Source organism: Ambystoma mexicanum, chromosome 7p, assembly GCF_040938575.1.
Source record: "Ambystoma mexicanum isolate Mex_15411 chromosome 7p, UKY_AmexF1_1, whole genome shotgun sequence".
Taxonomy (NCBI): Eukaryota; Metazoa; Chordata; class Amphibia; order Caudata; family Ambystomatidae; genus Ambystoma; species Ambystoma mexicanum.
In genome coordinates, this window is record NC_090939.1 from 250,152,736 (window position 1) to 250,171,035 (window position 18,300).

At 41.9% G+C, this 18,300-nt stretch overlaps 1 protein-coding gene across 4 annotated transcripts in view; it reads right to left on the reverse strand.

The window, feature by feature from the left end:
- ITSN1 (intersectin 1) overlaps positions 1 to 18,300 on the reverse strand; it is a 3,188,156-nt gene that overhangs the window by 1,791,309 nt on the left and 1,378,547 nt on the right. The window lies entirely within an intron of this gene.

The following is an 18,300-nucleotide window of genomic DNA, read 5'->3' on the forward strand; positions in this document are numbered from 1 at the left end:
ATTAATTTTGTTATTGATTGTATAAAGTGACGTGAAGATATCAACGCAGTGTTCCAATAAGTATTAATCAGTAATAGATACTTGCAGGTTGCACTGGATCTACATTTATTTTGAAGAATTGTACCCTGCACAAACAGGTTTGGAGAGGAAGAATGCAGAATCTCCCATCCGGAGGCATTATTTATCATGGTCAATAACCCAGAAAACGGTCGACCAAGTTGTTTTTTATCAGCTGGATTCAACACCATAGAATACTCATCTCTCGAGGGTACCTCTCGCAACCATGTCTCCTGAAGACATACTGCACAGTTATTTTCCAGAGGAGCTTCAAAATTCTGAAACAAATGCCGAAAACCTCTTGTATTCCACGATAAGATCACCTTCACATCTTCTTTTGTAGTTTGCGATAGCTAAGTTCTGTTGGAGAAATTTTGTGCAACAGGTTTGGAAGAGACTGAGTTCCAACAGGTCCTTTTATGTTGAATTGTTTCCTTAGCATTTCTCGTCTCTGTTCATGAGATTGGTCTTGATCATATGTCGCGGCTTTTTCACTTTCTTCAATCAGTTGTTTGTCTCCCAATGTTAGGTCAAAACCGTACAAGAGCAATTCTTCTTTTGCTGCGAGTAAAGTATTTTCAACTGCCTGAGAATTGATGTGCAGGTAGACCATATCTAAGCAGTCTTCGGTGATGTATTCCACAATGGCTATATCATTAGATGTTATCGTTCTGAGAGGCAGAAAATGATATCCTATCCGCATCACATTTCTGCGGTTCAAATTTACATCATTTGCGTCTGAGAAGATGTTCTCAAGTCTAATTCTCCACAGTTTTTGTTTCAGTACTGATTTCAAGAGCATCGTTTCTTTTTGATTCAATAGTTCTTGTTTTTTCAGTTGAGCCGCTGACATTTTCGGATTCCGTTTTGTAGAAATCAGTCTTGTTTGTTGGGTCCTACCTTTATTCGTCTTCCATTTTTCAGTTTGTGAGGTCTCACCTGGAGAATTAAAACTTGCACTGATTTCTGGATTTTTAATATCACCCACTTTAGATTTATGAGTTCGATGTAATTCCCTCAGACCTTGAGTACTTTTTGTAACAATACTAATGTTTTTATCTGCTTGTGCTAACAATTCCACTTTGTCAGATCCAACTGAATATGTAGATAGATCACATAAATCATTGACACTTTGATCAGTCATAATTGAGTCAGCGTCGGATTCAATTCTTCGTCTTTTATTGGGATTTGGTATTTCCGTCACCTTCAGTTTCGAAATTTCTTTTAACGGTGGTTTCTTTGATGGCACACTTTTTTAAATCATCCTGTTGGCCAATTAATTTATTGCGCGAGAAGAGACCAAGCTTTTGAGGCGTTGAAAGATTCCTTACAAACTGTTTGGTTTTTGTTTGTGCTTTGCTCATGTTTGTGTTCTTTTTGCTTACTAGTTGTTTATTGACAGGGGCTTTTGTAGATTTTATGCACGGTTGCGAAGGAACCGAGGGAGCCATCACTTTTGCTGCCCCAGAAAAAATACCAAAGGTATTAACATGCCCTTTAGGAACACATACAGTAGTTTAATTTACATTTCGATTATTCTCACCGCCAACCACCAAAGAAAAAGGGTTTCGAGGTGGCGCATCTGATGTTTATCGTACCTTACTTGGCTGGTTACATTCAGATGTCTCTTCTATTGTGAGTATCACTTGTTGGACAGGTGTCGCTGTGACCATATTGTTCACTTCAGCGATTTGAAGTGTATTAAGATTCTGGTCAAGAGCAGAGGTACAGGTCGCTGTGTTATTTTTTTCACAAGAGGTACCATTTTTCTTTATGTTTACATTTGTTCTTTCAGAGCATTGTAGATGTTTTACATTTGAATGACCATCACTAACCGCCAAGTTCGTTGATATTGAATGCCGACACCATTTCATTAATTCCAAAATCGCCTCCATTTGATCATTTTTGTCGGTGTGGTCTTTAATTGCCAGGTCTCCTAACCAATTTTGCCATTGGAAGGAGATCTCGGCTTCACGTTCGACTTTGGACAGCAGGTGAGTATTATTTTCTTCCAAAACTGTTACTTTTTTCATTAGATTATGCATCAAGGCGTTTTGATCTTTTACTGTCTCGTTTAAGGCCTCATACAGTTGAACGAACAGGATTAGAGCTAGAGATGTAGCAGCTAGAAGATGGTTATGGCTCTGTATCCCAGCTGCCACCGATAAATTCTCTTTATTCTGGGTGTCTAATTCGGATTCCAAAATAGATGGTTCATTTTGATTGCGCGAGCGCCGTTCGTTTCTTGGCAATTGATGGGCTACTTTTGTGTTGCAGTGATAACGCAAGTCGTCAGTCTGTTCCTTTGAGGAGCCCATATATGAGTTTCTTGTTGAGGTGGTGCTCGTGGTTGATATGCTCGGTGCATCTTTTTGATGCAGTGTACTTGTCCATGATTTAGGCGCAACATTATGAAAGGACTTCGCTCCGTTCACTATTACTGGTCATCTTTTCATTTAAAGATGATGTATTTTGCGAGACTGCACAAAAACTTAATTTACTTTTTACAGCTTGGTAGTCAGCTGTCAATCGTTCCGTCAACAGAGCTTCTCGTCCAGCCAAGTCTACTCCCATATGTTTTTTTTGGTTGATAGTTGGACAGGATATCATATGGACTGAAGTACAGGCATTACCAATAAAGGTGTTTCACCTCTGTCTTGCGCGCCTATCTCAATTTCAGGGACTATATTCACAGCAGCAACTCCACTAACAGAAGGGTTGAGTTTATTGTCACTTGTTATAGGAGGCACAAATGAAAAGTTCATCAAATTTCCTGAACCGTTTGGTAATTTTAAAGGCAAAAGTTCGGTATCTGTTACATCGAATGGGGATAAAAAGGAGGCAGTGTCAATTTCAACCGGCACGGTTCGTTCTGATAACCGATTTACCTTATCAGCATTGACAATTGTATAGGAATGTGGTTGGCATAGCATTTGTCAGTTCCACCGCTCTTGACATATCATTGGAAATAATGAGCGGCTCATTAAAATTTAAAGTCTGAGTCGGAACTGCCGCCGTCACAGCTTGTGCATCAATTTCACTGCAACATACCTCTCCCCGCGTAAGGTATCTGAATCAGCACATATGGTCATGCCTTCATTCAACTTTAACGTATTGTTTACAGCCACAAATTCCAGTTTTGTGTGTGAAACATCGTTCTGGCTTTGATGAGGCCATTTATGCGTCTGCAAATCAGCAGCCACCGCGATCGTCGCATCAGCTGGGAGAGCAGAAATCTCCAGTGTGTTTGCTCCGCCGACATCAAAAGATGAAAGACCAGCGGGAGGCCAATAGCCTCTCTGTGATTCTAGAAGTGTGCATTTAGAAGCTGAATTTAGAAATGTGCACAATAGCTTCCCTGTGATTCTAGAAATGTGCCCAACAGCCCCGCTGAATTTAGAAGTGTGCCCAATAGCCGCTCTGTGAAAAGTTGAATTTTGAAGTACATTTAAAAAGTTGAATTTAGAAGTGCGCCCAATAGCCTCCCTGCGAATAACCTCTCTGTGACTTTAGAAGTCTCTGATAGGGCATGTAACCCATCATATCTCACAAACACGCTTACTCTCTCCTTACATCACCACTCAACTAGAACACAGATACTATGACACCATTTGGTATAACTGTTCTCATATCAACATTTGCCGCTCACTCCACATGATTCTAAGTAATCACTGCTGGTTACACACCCCCCAACGAGGCGTTCTCCTCAGGCCTAATGCAGCCACATTCGATCTGGATAAATCCTGCCAGAACGAACACATACTCCTGACCTCTCAACCACCACACCTACCGCTAGAAAGCAGCTATTACACTGTTACCGCACGAGCTGTACACATACCCGGTGCTCACACGCACCTTTTGTCTCTCTCTACTCTCTCTACTGATATGAACTTCGGTTCCCAAGGGCGTTCAACCTACCAGCGCCTTCAGACCATACCAATGGTATATAAGGCGCTATATAAATGCAAAATAACATAACACAGCTTGCGTGAAGACTGGAGAGGAGGGGGAACAGGAACGGGCTGGGATAGAGGACGAGGTAGATACGGGAACAGGAACGGGGAAAGAGACGGAAGGAAGGAGGGGGAGGGGGGAGCAAGAAGAAGGAGAGGACGGGCAAATGTTAATGGAGACACTGGCGGGTGGTAACGCTGGCCTCGCAGGCATCACAGTGTCATTCGAAATAGAAATCTCACCGCGATTTCGGGCATTTAATGTTTGCCACGTCTGAGGGCGGATATCAGGAGCCATAGTTAGATCTTACCAACAATTAAGTTCACAGGTCTTCGGGAGCTTTGGCAGCGAAGGCAGACTGGAGGCAGACTGGACTCCGTGCCGCGCTCCGGAAGAGTTTTTGAAGCCCAGCCCAATGAAGGTAGAAAGAGGACTGGAAAGAGATTCCGTTGTGCAGCTCCTCTGTACACACAATTCACCAGCAAAACCGGAGGCAGACTGGACTCTGCACCGGACTCCTCTCCAGGACATTGACGATGGAAGTTCAAGTCAACAAGCTCATTACTGAGACTGCCCACATATACAGTGAAGTTGTTATAAGGAGATTATTCTATGTGGAGGGGCACCAACTAAGGACTCCCTTAATGGACTTAAAAGTGGGGCTCCTTTCCCTCTAATAAGTCCTTGTATTGATTTGTCCATTCCATCATGGATACAGATATGTTGGAGTCGGCGGCTTCGCTGGAAAAGGGAAGGCTCTCAGGGGCAAATTATTCACCTTCATTCTATGCGGACGATGGGAGATAAGTGGGGCATCAATCTTATCGTATATGTCCACCCCTCACCCCAGGTCGAGAAGTGGCGAGTAAACCACAATAACTGAAGATAAGGAGGTGCCTGGAGCAGATGCACAGGCCACACTGATTGCCCTGCACCAAGTGATTTTGACCTTTGCCTCTTTATACAAGGACATAAAATCAGAAGTCCGAATCTGCACTATCGCTCTAGGAGCCATACAAAATAGGTTGGAGATATGGAAGAATAAACTAGAGTTGAAGGGATATTCACAGAAGGAGCCTGACACAGGCAATTGTATTACCTCAAAGTGCCACAGCTCTGACTCAGGCAAGGAAAACACAACATGAGGACTCTCGCACAGGCAGCTCACTTGAATAGTCAGATAATTAATACTAATACAGATTTTGATGTCATTATTGACAACACAGACAACCAGATTGTAACAGGGGACATGTCCCCAAACCCAATACCGCCAATAGACCATAAAAAAGCACTTCAGAAGTAGAAAAAAAAACATCTAAGATCAAGAAAAGTCATCTAAGAATAGGAGGAAAAATAATAGTAAGCACTCGTCACATAATATTTGACGGAATCGGACCATACCAGAGTCGTTCATGATAAAAGCAAGTCCACTGCGGAGACCATGACTTCAGTGAAGAAACCTCCGCTGGTTGTGATAGATAAAATAATGTAATGAAGGAACGATTTGGGGCAATGTGACATTTAGACTGAGCAGATAGGTGGGGAAAGATCCCCAGGGGGTGGGCATGAGGCAGTCTTATTCTCAGAGGCGATGACGTGTAGGAATTCAATGGATATACCAAAAGGGAGTTTAATCCCTGAAGTAAGTGTTAAAAGACAAGGGTTGGGTACACAGAGGCACAAACTGACCCAGAAGTGCCGTTGCAAGGAACACTGGTGGTAAGAGTTTGAATCCCCTGTAATGCCTCTGATAGAAACGGGGTAGGTGAGGTCCAGACACATCGGGTAACTAACAAATTGTCTTTAGGCAATAATGCGGTTAGTAACATTCATGAACTGGTATGCCGTACCAGCCAGTCGCCAAAATTAAGAAGGGCGGTAACACCGGAACGGAGAGGCAGCAACATATTGTTCAGATAAATCTATGCTTGAAATTGAAAGGGCAGGGCATACAAATGAAGTGTTGTCTTGCCGGTAGGAAAAAATGAGGTGAGGAGAGGAAAAAAAGTCCTCATCTTTAGCATCTTAAAAAGGTGCTATAGGTAGAGAGGCGCCATACTTCTACAGGGAGGACAGTAAAAAGAAGAGTGGTAAGTCTGTGTGCATTGGAAGCAACACAAAAGCCCGGAACATGGATAACTCATAGTATAGGAGAAATAAAGGTGAAATCTTGGGCATGGCCAAATGTGTAGCATCCCTGTATACAATTTTTATTGATAGTATTTTTAAAGATGAAGGGCAACTCACTTAACAGGGCTACCATTTTATTGCTATTTTCTCAAATTGAACTAGGAATGTAACACTCACAGGAATCGAACGCCAAAGAGATGAGTGTGAACAAGATTGGGCCAGTTTGTCGAGATCATTGATAAAACAGAGGCCCAAGGAACACATTTCATAGTCTTTAGTGATAAGAGTTTGGGGCTTCTCGCATGGAATACGAGGGGCCATACCCACCTCTTCTTGCATCCTGAACTGGGTGCCATCTTGCATAAAATCGGACATCATATGCCTTCAGGAGACATGGATTCTTGAGTGTCCAGCATTGGATGGATACACTACCTATTATCAGTCTGCAAAGAAGGACAAGATGGGTTGTCCGTATGGGGGCCTGGTTACATTTTCATTTATTTATTATTATTATTATTTTTTTTGTTTTTAAATCGAGCTTGGCTTTAAGATCACTGGACAAAAAGGCATCTGCCTTGAGGTCCTACCCACGGAATTTACTCTAGGACGAATGGTTAAACGGGTCAAAGTTTAATATTTGCTGGCATCTTGGCATTGGTGCGGTTGAGGTGATTTTATCTAAGATGAGTAATTGCTGTGTACAATGGTTATGCACTGATCCTGAGGGTCAAATGCTAGTGTTGGGTGATCCAAATTCCACCTGTATAAATGTGGAGGAGGAGGTTGCTTCTGGTACTTCTGGCTCTACCAATCACTTACAAATTATTAATGGTTAACTGTGGAAGAATGGGCTAAACGACTCAAGTTTGGTTATGTTAAATGGATCAAAGGACAGGGATCAAATAGGCGAACCCACCTGGCATAGACGCCAGGAATGTTCCACTTTAGATCATATTTTTGTGAACTCATTTCTTTTTTAAAATATGTGGAGCGATCACAGTATGCTTAATTGTTAATTTGATCTTAATACTCGCACGTAGTCGGTGTTGGATAGAACTCCAAATGCATCACTTAATCGAGTTATATGGAATAAGTCAAACATTAACATGTTGAACAACCTCTTAGTAAATGTTGTGGAGGACACCAGTTGTAGCGGGAAACTTCAGACATTTACAAGTAGACAGTTTTAATGAGTCTGAGCAAATCTCTAAATACAGCATTGGGAAATGAAGAACAAGACACATTCAAGTAGGAAGACTCAAAGTGGTTGAAAGGAAGGGAAATTAGCACTGAGATTAGGAGAATAAAAGGTTTAAACATCAAAGCAGAAGAAAGATTTGCACATTGGCCCCCTGCCCATTTATTTTTGTATGCATCCGACGTAGGTAAAGAGTCTTGAACCAACAGCTTTGGACTCACCCAGGATTGGTAACCGAAGCATAAAATGGCTAGCATATGCAGAGGATTTTATATTAGTAGACTGCACCAGCGTGGGTTTACAGAAACGTATCTGCTTTTAGAAAATATGATGTAGAGAATCACTTAAAATGTATTCAGAAAAGACAAAAGTGATGTCCATTGCCAATCACAAAAGATTGAACAGTAAAAAATGGGCACTCGGTGTTGCATTGGAGAAAGTTAAACATTTGGTGTACTTGGTAGGTTTAATTTTGAACAAGCCCGAAATGGCTTATATCAAGGATTCCTTTAGGCACAAACTAATAGGGCTCATTACCCTGATGGAATGAATAAGTATTGTAAGTTCACGTTAATGCCATTAATCAAGATTTATTTGGGGAAATGAGTTCCTAAATTAATGTATGCTGTGGAATTACACGCTGAGTGGGTATTTGATTATATGAACAACTAAGAGGGACTAGCATGGGGGAGAGTCCTTTTCTTTTTTTGTAATTGAAGGCTGCAGGGGTGTCCCCCGCAACCCCCTGCTCAATATACCATAAAGTGTAGTGAGCGGAGCGATGCGGGGAACACCCCCGCAGCCCCCGTTTTTTTTTCAATGCTACCACAAAAGGTTCAAACTTTGTGTTCGAACCTTTGGTGGTAGCATTTTTAGAACTTTTGGTCAATGCAAACTTTTTTTTTAGGTAATTTCGACCTAATACGACAGTGGAGATTATGGTCATTATATCACAAAATGCTCTGTGCTGTTCCGAACACCATGTATAATGACCTCAGCAATCAAATGGCAAGTGACATGGTGAAGGTGTTAAGAGATTTTAGTATGAAATGTAATAGAATATTGGACAATTGTAATCTGACCAAAACAAACTTAATTGGTGAGGCATCAAAGGTTTACAAAATGGTATATCTGTCGGATTGGTGTCAAATACCAAAAGCTCTACATGGGTATGAAAGCCTGAGACGCCTCGAGGGCGAGCACAAGAGATTGGAGGAATTAGAAACATATCTAAAACGGTCTACCGGTTCAAAGGTTAGGCAGCAATTTATGAGCTTTAGATAGAACCTCTGCCCAACAAGCAAAGTATCTCTTAGAAGAAAAGAGCTAATTAAGGAAGAGACCAAATGTAAGTTTTGCAAAGATGGTGAAACTCGGGAACACCTTGTCGTCTCGTTGTCCATTGATGATTTCAAGGAGATCAATACATTTCACCAAATGGTTTGTGAATGGGGCGACAACGGACAGGAACAATATTTGGCATAAGTGCTTGAGAGGCCATTTGCCCTCTATGGTTGGTGCAGATCACTATGCTTGGAACAGCGGGGGCGGACTGTTTGCAGGTCACAAGGTAACAGCAGATAGTACAGAGTTTTCTACATCTACTCCTTGGGAATAAACCATACTAAGGATTTGCATATGACATGCACTGATCTGCCTTTCCGTACCTGACTAACTAGTTGGAAGGAATTATGTTTGCACAACGTATTATTTTATTGATTACAACCTGTTAATCTTAATGCTGCATCAGGTCTGTTATTTTGCACTATCAGCTTAACTACTGAATAGATTTATTTTGCGACGTTTGCACATTTATATACAACTGTTTTAATTATATGTACAGACTAATATGATTAATCCAATGATTGCACAGTCTGTGTTGTACTAATTTTGAATTGCATAATTTGCACAATTATGTTAATAGTAGAGGTATAGACCTGGGAGTGAGGAAAGCATGTGTCAGCATTTCGATAGATGGATTTTGAGAGTGATGCTTGGTTTTTTGTTTGTTTTTTCTTTTCCTTTATATATTGTAAGAACTACTTTGTATTTATCCATTTTATTATGAGTTTTATATGGAAATTGTATTACTGAAAGCTTATTGTTCTATTTTGAGGTTTACCGATAGGTTTTACCAATAAAAAATTAAATAAGGTGGAATGAAGAAGACAGGAAGTTGCATCTTCAATGACCAGACTGTCCTTCCTCCATTAGTTCCTGACTGAATTGTTTCTCAGAGAAACATTAATTCCATCACAAACTAGTCACCTTCTCCATCACCACCTCCTTAGAAAAGGAGAGTTAAGGAGGATTCACACAAAAGGCCTTAAGCTCATGTGTCTGGTGGAAAACATGGCCATAAGAAAATTCATCTTAAGGGTGAGGAAACACAGATGATGCCAATACAAAGTTTCAAACAGAGCCACCATTAAGAAGGCAATAAAATACACATCCCAAGCAGGACAAACAAATTGGCATGCTAGAAACATGGTAATTAACCCATTAAAAAGTGGGAATTGGAAAGATGGAGCCCTGCTCACACGTTAATTAAAAAGACAAATGGCAGCCAAGAACCTCTTCACAGTGTCAATCAGACGGCCATCCTGGGCCAAGCAGAGCAGACAATCGCAAGCACAGAACATTGAGAAAGACAAGGGTTTGAGACTAATCTCCTGGCACCATCTGGAAAACGTACAGCACCTGCAGGCATAGATACACTTAGTAGCCAGTCTCCTGGCCAAAACGAGTACATCCAGGTGCTCAGACAGGTTCCCACTTTTACCTCTGAATCTCGGAAGACAAGCATGAAGGATGAAGCTGTCCAGGTTCAGATGAAGGACCTTGCCCTCCAACTGCGAAAGTAAATCCACTCTCTAGAAGCTGTGAGGATTGGAACATAGTCAGGTCCAGATTGCGCAGAAATTGCACTTATTGAGGCGGTTAGCAAAGTGGTCCTCTGCAAGGATCGATTAGGAGGCAGATATATCCTCCTCGAACTCCTGAAAACTGCCATTCATGGGAGATTGCAGGTCACCTGCTCAGAGTGGGCTGCTTGCAAGCAGTGACCTGTCTCCAGAGTGCAGAACCAGTCACATTGCTTCACTGCACAGTGGCAGCAACCACACACCAGCTATCGAGCTGAGGTAATGTGTTGCCATGGTATACCATCCATAAGGACCATGACACGCGACTAAGCGCAGAAAAGCCAAAAGGGACAATCTAATGAAATGCAGTTTCTTTTTATAAACCAATTTTATTGTATTTTTATTCGGTTGCATCAAAACCATAGAAACAAACATGAAGTCGTCCAGTGCATCCCCCTTCAGAAATCCCTCCCTGGTTCACTCCCCAACTACCTCCCATCTGTTCCCTGTCCGGTCTTGCCCCATGCTGTGCCCCAGTTGCTCCTGCATCTCTGATTCATGGACCCCCCCCTCCCTTCCACCTGACCCTTCAACCCCCTCACCTATCCCAATTCCACCCATTTAGCCCATATTTTCACAACCCTATGGGGACACCCCAGCTCCCTGTACACCCTCCGTTCTAACTGCGTAATAATCCATCCTCTACACCCACTTGTGTATGGTTGGTTTCGTCGGGTTGCCCCAGTCCATTGCCAGGCTCTTCTCTCCCATCAGAGCAGTTCCGATTAGGTCCTTTTCTCTGTTGTTGAATCCCAAGTCCCCACATGCATGCAAGAGTGTCATTTTGGGGCAGGCTGGAATCGGTGTGCAGATAGCCCTGGATGTCTTGTCTCTGACCCAGCCTCAAAAGGATTGCACTTTGGGTACTCTCACAGCATTCAAAAGAACAAGCCCATCCCCTCCCCGCATTTCAGGCACTGGGGGTCCATCGCCCTGCCCATCCGATGACGGCAATCCTGAATATAATATTTCCTGTGTAGGATCTTGCACTGTATCAAACGCAGTCTCATACATATGTTGGCCTCTCTCGGTGAACACAGTGCCTTCACCCAATACTCCTCTTCCAGTGCCCCTACATTCGCCTCCCATTTCTTGCGCACCTTCTGCATGGGCTTGGCGGTGAACCCGTTAAGCATTGGATATAACTGCCTTACCTTGCATTTCCCCCTCCATAAGGTTGGCCTCGATCAGGGACCTCTTGGGAATGCTCCAAGTGTCCCACTGCTCTTTGGGCCATTGCATGTCGCAACCTAGTAGAAGTATAGCCGTCCCTATCCTGTAGGCCAAATTTCTCTTGAAAATGTTGGAATATGGCAAGGCTGTTTTGCACAAGGATGTATAATTTTCTTAACTCCTTTGTCCTGCCACCTTTGCTGCCTGCCCACTTTACTTCCGGCATGGCTTCCTTGGTCACCACTCCACCCAGCCCATCCCTCTATGAGCTGCCCTACAAGAATTGAATGTGCAAATCCCTGGCTCCCTCCTGCCAAACAGCCATTCATTCACTATCAGCTGGGACGCCCAGTAGAAATGCTATATGATCGGGACCCCAAGCCCTCCATCCCACACAGACCTGGTCCCGCAGCAGTCTCTCCAGGTTCCATATGATTTTACTGAACCAAATGCTACTGAATGAAATTTAGCCCCCCACCCATGTATAGTTATTGTTGTGTATTTTCTTCGGTAACATTTAATTCGTTCTTTTTTTCCAGTGACATCACTGAATACAGTCTCTCCATGGCTCGAAACGTCCTCGCCGGTACCATTGACAGGAGTATTTCGTAGTTTAGAGAGGAGCCTTGATGGCATGCAGTTCTGAAGGATATTGTGCTGCCTGAACTATTCTGGAGACTAAAAATCCACTCACTACCAGATTGTCCAAGTGGGTGTCCTAACCTTTCAACTAGGCATCCCTAGCCACATTGACCTGAGGGCAAGAATACTGAAATGACCCTGCTCTTTAATAAATTGCCCAATGGCTCAATGCAAGGATGTCCTGTGACACCTTGGTCAGAACCTGTAAGAGGTCTGTTGTGCTGACCTCTGATACCCCTAATAGTGCAGCAGTCAATGCACCAGGCTTCTGACATGAAAAGGAAAGCGGCCACCAGACCTAGAAGGAAGAGAAAACTGAACAAAGGAATAAAGGTTTGTTGATAACATGGTCCTCGGACTGAAACCATGCACCCGAGGGTGTGCACAGAATCACCCCAATTAACCAGAAGGCTGAGAGGGGGAAATGTGGGACATTTTACAGTTCAAGGAAAAGACTATACTGTACAGCAGATGGAACATGTAAGACAAATAGACCTAAATTAGGGCTAGCAAACCTGCCACCCTCCAGATGTTTTGGCCTACACTCCTTTAATGTGTGACATCCTTAATCTCCTTCTGTCAGTTTTGTTCATGTCAAGGTAGCTCTGCCGGGATAACACTTTTGCCCAGCCACTCTGCAACCAGGCGATTTTGCTCTGCTAAAGATAGAGGAAGCCGGCTTTAGCCCACATTGGAAGTGGCCTATGCAGGTTCTATTGGCATCAAACATATCGGTCAGATTACAAGAGCACCCAACGTGGGTCCATGTTACCCATTGCAAATGGGCTGCAACACCTGTGATTTCTTTTTTTTTTTTTAATAGATCAGTCGTGTCTCTCTTGAACGTCTTGCTGCTTCTCCTGGTTTCTAATCTCGCTTATACCTCTTCTTTTGAGCTAAAGCAGAGCTATAATATTTTAATATAACATGTGATTGTGCAGTCCTGGCCCTGGTATAGAATGTTTGTAGTGCCCGGTTAGGGACAGACATGTGCCCTTAATGGAAGCTGGGAATGTGGAATGGAGACGTGGTTTCTTCTGAGATCTGCTATGTGCGACCAAGGTGTTGTTCCTTATCCATTTGAACAACTTATGTATTGGTTGTTTGTCGTGGACTACCTCTGCGCCATAGAAAATCGAGTCAAAGCACCCAAAATGAATCCCCTCTCCAAGAGTGTTACAGAATGAAACCACTGTTATTAAACCAACTAAATCTCCGGAAATATACTGTGAACCATTCGATGCGTTAGAGTAAACATACTGTCACACTGTTTTGCACTCTAAACTTGGAAGAAAGGAAATCAAGAAGAGTATCTACTGGTATTGATATTCGAGTGCAGTATCTTAAAATCAGGGTGTAGTGTTAGGAAAGGATAATTAAACAGAGTTATACTGCTATTTGCTAACTACTTTGAATTTAAAAAAATGCACTGAAGTGTTATGTTAATGCATATTTAATGTGCACACACAGGCCAACAAGGCAGAGAGGCACAACCATAGAGGGAAGAGAGAAGGAAGTGAAAGGGGCTAAGGTGTAACTGAGTAGTATATGGTTTAAGGGATTCATCGAAGCAAGAATGTTTCAAGTTTTTTTCTGAACTGCTCATGAGAGCTTATTTCCCGCAGGTCCGGTGGAAGGGCATTCCATGCTTGAGGGGCTGCTGAGAAGAATGCACTATTCCGGACACATGTTAGTTTTATCCTGGGCATTTGACCTAAGGACTCTGCTAATACGTTTCCTTTGTAATATTCTGCTCAGGTAGATTGGGCTGATTCCTAGTAGACATTTGTGTGTAATCATGAGACAAAACTGTATTCTGGCCTCTATTGGGAGCCTGTGCAATTTATTTCGAGCGTTAGTAACATGATCTCTTCTTTTCAGCCTGTCGATGATTTGTATGGCACTATTTTGAATGACTTGGAGCAGTCTCCTTTGCTGATCCCAGCAAGGAGGCTGCTACAATAATCAAATTTAGAGTTAATAATTGCTCTGGCTATAGGCTTGCAATTCTTTTTTGAGACAAAATAATAAATTTGAGCCAGGGCTTTTATATAATATGCTAATGTTGATACTAAGTTGTTAACATTTGATCTCAATCTCAGTGTTTGGTCTAAATAGACAATGTTTTAACTTTCTTCTGGACCTTGATTTTACAATGAGCAATCCCTATATGTTGATATTCCGTGTCGATTATTGCAGTTTCATGTTGGTTCAGATGATCAGAAGTACTATTTTCTAATTGTTTAACATGAGACCATTCCTAACCACCCAGACCTGGATGGTACTATAAATCGAATGAATCATGTCTACATCCTTGAAATAATTACCAGATAGTGGGATCATACACAGCATGTCCTCTGCGTAATTCGTAAATGACACGCGTTTCTCCTCTAGCAGCTGAAAAGTGGTGTCGCAAAGATATTATATAAAGATGGCAAAAAGCATGCCCCATTCAGTACACCATAATGTATTTGGACAGGAGTTGCTTCTGTGTCTTTGCTGCCAATTCTCAAGAATCGGTTGTCTAAAAATGACTTGACCCAATCTGCCGCTTCCTTAGAAAACCCAGACACTGAACAAACTTTCAATTAATATGGCATGTTCAACTAAATCAGAAGCGGCAGATCGGTCTAATAACATGAGAATAACTAGCTGACCTTCATCCATGTCCTGCAAAATTCTGGATTGAAGGTCTACTTGGGCAGTTTCCGTTCCAAACTCTAGTCTGAAACCGGATTGCCATTTATTCAAAATTTGACTAACCGGATGAGCTTAAACTTGTTCATACATGACTCAGTCTAAACAATTTAAAAGAAATGAGGTGTTTGTAATCAGTCGATAGTTAAGCAGAATAAAAGGGTCTAACTTAGGGTTTTTAAGTAACGGTGTAATCCACGTATTTCTTTAAATCTCTGGCACATAGGATTCTCTGAAAGATACATTCACAAACTTCGGAATAGGGGCTACCAAAGAGGGAAATCATTTCTCCTAAAAGAACAAGTTTAGTAGAGGCCTTCAAAATCGGCAATATGGCATTTGCCACTTGATTTGAAAAGTCTGGCATAGAGTATGGCGGTCTGCAAATGACACAGTTAATAGTAGTATTGGCATCTGTTATAACTTTCATCTGTAATGTCTCACAGCATGTTGGGCTAGCTATTTCCGCTTCCCAGATTTCCATGCTTTAATTGTTATAGCTGGACATGTATCACCCTTGCATGTTTTAGGTTTAAGTTTCGTTATGAGATCAAAGATTTCACTCAGTTAGGGTTTTGAATTGGAAGGAATGAATAGTGGTTTTCCTTTCGGAAAAAACCACTCCTGTCGTTTCTTCCATATTCAGCGTCTGAGCCTTGGTCATTATCATCTGTTTGATGCCATCTAATTTATTTAACCTAGCTTCTTGAATTGTGCCACACCATGCTTAGTCTTCTATTGATCATTTTATATATTTGGGGCATGGATTTTGCAATTCTTTTAATATTTTAAATAGTTGCTTGGATTTATGTTTGGCATTCAATATTCTATTAACATAAATGTTTGCGTCCAGAAGGGCTAGTTCATATACTTTTGCAGCCCCACTGTAGTCCAACTTACCTTTCTCTGAACATGTACGTTTCCATTTTTTGCACTTTTAGTTTTTGAAGTTCCACTGTGTACCATGGCAGCAATCTGGTCTGCATTGGTGCAACTATATTCATAGCATTCTTGAGGTTTTCTTCATAAGTATTAGCTATATCAGTGGCAGATTCCATCTCCATAACTGACTTAGCTAATGGCATGGTCCAGTTCTCCATTGCCTCTAATGTAACCTTACATAGGTTATGTGAAGCAATTCAATTTCTTTGGTTTTCTGATTACTGTGTTAAGACACAAAAGATCAAAGAAAATGAAGGAATGAGGAGCGACCCAATCCAGTATGTTACCTTTAATGTGGGTGGTGCTTGCAATGATCTGTTTAGGTTCTAAATACTTGACTAACATTATTGGTCAGAGGTTTTGGGATCCGACGTCATATCCCAATGCAAGTTAAAATCTCCTAAAAGAACAAGTTTAGTAGAGACCTTCAAAATTGGCAATATGGCATCTGCCACTTTATTTGAAAAGTTTGGCATAGAGCATGGCGGTCTGCAAATGACAAAGTTAATAGTGGTATTGGCATCGGTTTTAACTTTCATGTGTAAGGTCTCAGAGCATGTTGGGCTAGCTATTTCGGCTTTGCAGATTTCCAGTTGAGATTTATAAATACAAGCAATCCCCTCCCCCTTCCCATTCAATCAGTCCATGCGTGATATGTTATTGGCATGTGATACAACCAAAGATAATGAGGGCCTTGCAACCTCATGTAACCATCTCTCTAATAATACAAATATACAAATCCTCTTGACAAATCATATCTGCCAGTTCAGGTGTATGTTTTACTAGTGATCTGGTTTTCAGGAGCAGAATTTTTAGCTTTTCTGTTTTCTGATGATCCTTACTTACAGAGCAATTAGGCTTTGGTAAAATGTGTCTCTTCCACTAATGAATTTGTTGCATAGAGGTCATCTTCCCTTGCCTCACCTTCTCTCTTCTTTCAGGGGGGGTTCAACCCTGCCCCTTTTGGCTTGCTTATATTAGGTGAGGGGCTAGACGACAGCTATTTTATGGTGCTATATATCGCGATTCATTTTTACTATGTACTATACTTCTACTACTAGCTTCTCCTTTGAGAGGATCAGAGAATAATATACTTTCTAAAGATGTGCTTGGGTCCTTAAATAGGCCCCCGGCATATAACGTGCAACAATAGAATCAAGTTTCTGCTTAGCAGCATCCGAGTAGTCAGCTTGTATGGCATGGGTTTGTTCCATCCTTTGTTTTACATCCTGAATAGCTTCCAAGGGTTGCATAATGCCAGGAATGTTATAAATATGTGGAAAAATGTGCCACTGTCTTGCAGCCCAACAGCACGACCAGCACGGACCGGCATAGACCAGCGTCTAGCTAACGCACCTGGAACCTCTGAAATAAGTCCAGGAACCAAAACAATGCTGGGAGTTGTAGTTCCGAAAAGGCGCAGTTAGGAAACAAGGTAAAATACGATTTGAACCTGCTGCTCTGGGTCAATTAAATCTTGAAAACACGATCAGGAGGATTAATATGGTGGAATAAGCGTGTTACAGGTTTTTAAAGATAAAAACTACAATTATTAAAAGTGCTTCAATATTAAAATATAACAGCAAGATGCAATAATAATGACCTAAAAAACAATTAAATGAGAATACAAACAAGAATTGAAGCTAACTGCCACTAGCTTGCTTATATATTGGCAAAGACCGGTGTCTAACACGCCCAAGTGGCATGGGTGTGTTCAAATACTGGACTTACTTTGTTCCAATATAACCAGCATCTGGTGTTGCCTACAAGTGAGGTTTGTGAATTCATGAAAAACGCAAGTGATGTTTATTCAGTCCTTCTGGTATGACACTGTGAGCAAGATAAGCAGTCAGGGTTTCGATACGTTCGATATATCATGAACACCACATTAGAAACGTTGATTTTTGCCATGCCCTTGTCTGCATTTCAGGTCATGACTCATTTTCACAGAAGTTCTGAGGGGGGCGGCTATCCGCTGTCAGCAACAGACTGAGCAGTTGCAAAGAGAAAGAAAGAAAAGGGAAGTGATTGAATGTGGGATTGGGCAAATTCTGCTTGGGGCGTATATAAAAAGGGACACAGGTTATATGGCCATTTTGGCTGACTAGAATAAGCAAAATAACATCTCTGGGGCACAGTTTACCAATACCAACACTAATATTGGGGAGCTGCATATAATTAGCACTTGCAGCAAGCGAACAAGAGATGCCAGTTGACAAATGATGTAAAGAACTCCAGAAAGAATGCTGCAATGGGACATTGCCGGTCAAGAAGTGCAAGACTATCTGAATTCTAAACTCTTGAGAATCCGAGTAGATGTACAACATAACAGCTACCAAGAATCTGGGGGAATGATTCAGGAGTACCTGAAGACCTGAGGCTGGGGAGAAGCCTCTGGCAGAGTAGTGGATGCACCTGTGGATGCCGAGACCACCTTCATAGCAAAGGGGTGTAAGGAAGGCATGGTATCAAACAGTAAGAAAGACACAAGTGACCACAGCTCAAGGGTGTTTATTGAACTTCAATTGGCCTTGAAAAACACCTTGCTCTGATCCTAAAAACTAAAGATGGGGCAAGCTACGA